The sequence below is a fragment of the Triplophysa rosa genome, linkage group LG11 (genome assembly GCF_024868665.1).
Source record: "Triplophysa rosa linkage group LG11, Trosa_1v2, whole genome shotgun sequence".
Taxonomy (NCBI): domain Eukaryota; kingdom Metazoa; phylum Chordata; class Actinopteri; order Cypriniformes; family Nemacheilidae; genus Triplophysa; species Triplophysa rosa.
In genome coordinates this window covers 15,907,668-15,912,889 of record NC_079900.1, presented here as the reverse complement: position 1 = coordinate 15,912,889, position 5,222 = coordinate 15,907,668, and positions in this window count along the sequence as shown.

The window sequence follows — 5,222 nt, the reverse complement described above, 5'->3', positions numbered from 1 at the left end:
TCCTCTTTTGCAGAAAACAATCCAAATGAAGCCAAATTGAGAAATCAAATTGCTTTAAGATTTTTTTGGTTTTGTTTGTGTCACTGTCTAACGTGCAGTTGAACAAGGAAAAGAACAAGGAACTCATTGAGCAAACCCTAAGAACTTTTACTAAAGAACATTAACTAAAGAAACATTACACCTAATAGACGCCTCCTGGTGCTGTACAAAATGTGAAAAAGGATTCTTTAGACTATAAAAAGTGAGACAGAAGTGGTTCTTATAAGAACCTTTGCCTTTGAGTGAATGGTGCAGGTTTCTTCAACACAGCAAAATCGCCAGTGTTAAAAATGTCAAATTAACACTCACAGTGTATATATAATCCACACTAAAGAGTGTGGATTATATATACACTGTGAGTGTTAATTTGACATTTTTAACACTGGCGATTTTGCTGTGTAAGAGTGTGAGGTAATCAAAAAACAAATACAAATTTAAAAGAGTCTGTTGACTTGTAAAGCCAATTTAATTGTACTTCAAACTTTAAGGCAGCGTTGGTGTAGTTATAGTGTGATCAATATCTATTTATTTAATCAAAACTGATTTTTAAAATGAATCTACAAACTACAGAATAAATAAATGCACAACAAATAACACAAACTCTGCAGTATACATTTGTGTTTGTTTAGTGCCTAGACTGATGAGGATGAACACATTGCAGAACCAACAATTCCAGTGCCTCAAGACTGTCCTAATGGAAAGACAAGTGAACGTGTTAAAGTTCTCGGCATTGCAAATGATAAGCTTCTCAAATAACAATCATACGTATTGTGAAATCGCATGGTTTACTGTTGCAGAGCCTTCATGAGACTGGGAATTTCACGTAGCATCAAATTCAACACCATGTCGGCTTGATGTTTTACTTAAAACTACTACACGGAATTCAGAACTTTCAATATTATTAACTGCCTATGTGAGTTACAAAGCCAATTATCTAGAAAGGTAATTAATCATAACTACACATATATTTTTATACAGTAAGAAATATTTTAAAATCACATCGCAATACGGATGCTATTTCTGACAAAGTAAATATTGATTTAGCATCTCACTATTAAAGATCTCTTTTGACTTGAGTGATTTATATCCTACAGTGTGAGCCCACTTTATAATATACTGTTTAGTTTATATATTAAACATATACAGATTTATTTCATTTATTTCTCTTAATGTAGTATTGGTGTGGCATTAACCAGTACAAACAGGATAACACCTTAAATCATCTTTAAATATCTTTAAAATAACTTCACCCACAAAAGCAAACCAAGAACCAACAGAGAATGGAACAAAAACAGGAGTTTAATTCATAGGTGGACAAGGGAACTAAACTAGACACAGCTAGATATATTAAATATCAGCCAACAAGGTAAAAATAGATCACAACAAATGACACAAAAATCAAAGACACAGAATACAGCCATGCCACGTACCATAGAGAGCACATGGTAAACGTCAGGACTGCATTCTGTTTCTCTGTGTTTCTGCGTTTCTGCGTCTGTGTTTGTTTTGTTGCAACAGTGACTCTTCACAGGATTTTTGTATTGCTCAGAGGTTGATTTTTCCTGTCTCAGGAGATTTATGGTGAAAAATTCATGTTTAACTTTCCTATCAATCTTTAAATATGATCTGTATTTGAAGACATGGCATTCAACACACATTTTCTAATAGTTTTTCTCTAAAAGTATGCCTCTCATAGACATGTCAGTCAACCTACACACAGTCAGACAGGCAAACAAAGTTTCAGATTCAAAAGCCTGCACTTTACCTTGATATTTTTTACAGAGCCTATGGCTGTAAGAGAAAGGTGGGATTTCTCAGAAGATCTGTTTCAGAAAAACCTCTCAATTAACAGTCATAAAGAGTCATAATCCTAATTAATAATGATTTGAATTTGTAATGGTCATGGGTTGTATTATTAAGGATTAATACCAATTAATGAGAAAATTTTCATTCTTTCACCCTGCACATTCCTGCGGCATGGACCTAGACAGATGGCTAAAAAGTTGGCTATTTACAAAAAATGAAGTAAAGCTGTTAAATTCACATTTTCTTGATGGATACAAGATTTCAACATCCATCACAAAAGTTACAGTTTCAAATCATTTCTTAGCTCACTTAAGACAAAATAAATGCACTTCAAACAACAATTTATGTTTGACAAAAGACAGGTGATTTTTTTCTACACTAAGCAGATGTGTTTAGTTTCAACATAAGGAACTCTGGTGACATATTGAAGAGGCTATGCATGCTGCAGATGAATAGGTGTCTTTGTCCTGGATGATAAAGGGCCAAGTGTTGAAACAACATAATCTCAATTAGGTGTAACGTTTACATTTGTTTAACATTTTTTAAATTCTGTTAAAATACTTGTGGTATCAGTCACGGGCAAATATATTTCTATTCAAAATGTTGTTACACTTTATTAGTGCCCATGTTACAGTGTAATTATACATTTAAGTACTGAGTAATACAAATTAACTACATGTACTTACTATAGGGTTACGGTTAAGATTAGGGTTTGGTTCAGGGTTAGTTACATGTAATTATGCATAATTTATAGTAAATACTATAGTAAATACGTGTAATGTGTAACAAGGGCACCGTAAAATAAAGTGTTGCCCAAAATGTTCACGTCATGTCGCTCACAAAGTCATCAAATACATAAACACACTGAGCATGTATTACCTATTAACTCTCATTAAATTGAGATTTTACAAAACATTTAACACTACCATCTACAGCACATCTACATGTCTAAGTTTTACAGTATTATTTAGGGAACCAAGCATCATTTCAGGAAAAAAAACATACTCTGGTTGTCAACGATTGCATTACTTTAAATGTCAAGAAATCTTATATCTTAAATCTCAGTAAATGAAAAGTCATTTAAATCTGGGCTCAACTCTGAGAAATGACTGCACATTTTCACCATAGCAATGCTTAAATCTCATTTTTATATTACACAATTGTTCATTTGCAGGGTCATCATCACGGATAACACTGAAAAATTCCTTATCATAACAATCATAATAAAATATATTCCAGGAAGAGCTATTTTTAGCATATGCCTGAAATCTCTTTCTCTTTCCGTGTCATTTTAAGAGGTTTTATTTAAAAATCCCCTCACATGGATTTTGTAAGAAATTACATGAATTTAATAAATGTTAGGTTTAATAATCCTTCTCTTATAATCCTATAAGAGCATAAGTGTCATTATAATGATTTATACATATAATGAAAATAATAATGAGAATTAAGAAACACATTAATGAGCATTTTACTAGTATTTAAGTTTTGATCTAAACTTCAATATTTAAAAAAAAAGTTAACAGCACTTTACAGGTTGGTTCAATGTCAATGTGATGTGATGTAAAGAAAGGTGGACATACAGTATCTCACAGAAGTGAGTACACCCCTCACATTTTTGTAAATATTTTATTATATCTTTTCATGTGACAACACTGAAGAAATGACACTTACACACTAGTATACAGCTTGTATAACAGTGTAAATTTGCTGTCCCCTCAAAATAACTCAACACACAGCCATTAATGTCTAAACCATTAGCAACAAAAGTGAGTACACCCCTAAGTGAAAATGTCCAAATTGGGCCCAATTAGCCATTTTCCCTGCCCCGGTGTCATGTGATTCTTTAGTGTTTCTTTAGTGTTACAAGGTCTCAGGTGTGAATGGGGAGGAGGTGTGTTAAATTTGGTGTTAAATTTGGTGTTATCGCTCTCACTCTCTCATACTGGTCACTGGAAGTTCAACATGGCACCTCATTGCAAAGAACTCTCTGAGGATCTGAAAAAAAGAATTGTTGCTCTACATAAAGATGGCCTAGGCTATAAGAAGATTGCCAAGACCCTGAAACTGAGCTGCAGCACGGTGGCCAAGACCATACAGAGGTTTAACAGGACAGGTTCCACTCAGAACAGGCCTCACCATGGTCGACCAAAGAGGTTGAGTGCACATGCTCAGCGTCATATCCAGAGGTTGTCTTTGGGAAATAGACGTATGAGTGCTGCCAGCATTGCTGCAGAGGTTGAAGGGGTGGGGGGTCGGCCTGTCAGTGCTCAGACCATAGGCCGCACACTGCATCAAATTGGTCTGCATAGCTATCATCCCAGAAGGAAGCCTCTTCTAACGATGATGCACAAGAAAGCCCGCAAACAGTTTGCAGAAGACAAGCAGACTAAGGACATGGATTACTGGAACCATGTCCTGCGGTCTGATTAGACCAAGATAAACTTATTTGGTTCAGATGGTGTCAAGTGTGTGTGGCAGCAATGAGGTGAGGAGTACAAAGACAAGTGTGTCTTGCCTACAGTCAAGCATGGTGGTGGAAGTGTCATGGTCTGGGGCTGCATGAGTGCTGCCGGCACTGGGGAGCTACAGTTCATTGAGGGAACCATGAATGCCAAAATGTACTGTGACATATTGAAGCAGAGCATGATCCCCTCCCTTCGGAGACTGGGCCACAGGGTAGTATTCCAACATGATAACTACCCCAAAAGAAGCTGAGGGTAAAGGTGATGGACTGGCCAAGCATGTCTCCAGACCTAAACCCTATTGAGCATTTGTGGGGCATCCTCAAACTGAAGGTGCAGGAGTGCAAAGTCTCTAACATCCACCAGCTCCATGATGTCGTCATGGAGGAGTGGAAGATGACTCCAGTGGCAACCTGTGAAGCTCTGGTGAACTCCATGCCCAAGAGGGTTAAGGCAGTGCTGGAAAATGATGGTGGCCACACAAAATATTGACACTTTGGGCCCAATTTGGACATTTTCACTTATGGGGTGTACTCACTTTTGTTGCCAGCGGTTTAGACATTAATGGCTGTGTGTTGAGTTATTTTGAGGGGACAGCAAATTTACACTGTTATACAAGCTGTATACTCACTACTTTACATTGTAGCAAAGTGTCATTTCTTCAGTGTTGTCACATGAAAAGATATAATAAAATATTTACAAAATGTGAGGGGTGTACTCGCTTCTGGGAGATACTGTACCGGTTTTGTGAGATGTTCCAGGAAGTATCTTTTAGTTAAACTCTGATGGGAATCTATGAGGCCACTATTTGAAATGCTGTACCGAAGCAAAGAATCCAAACCACATTCATACCACATGCTTTAGTGTTCTTATCTAGAAAACAGATAAACACCAATGACTTATACAATTACA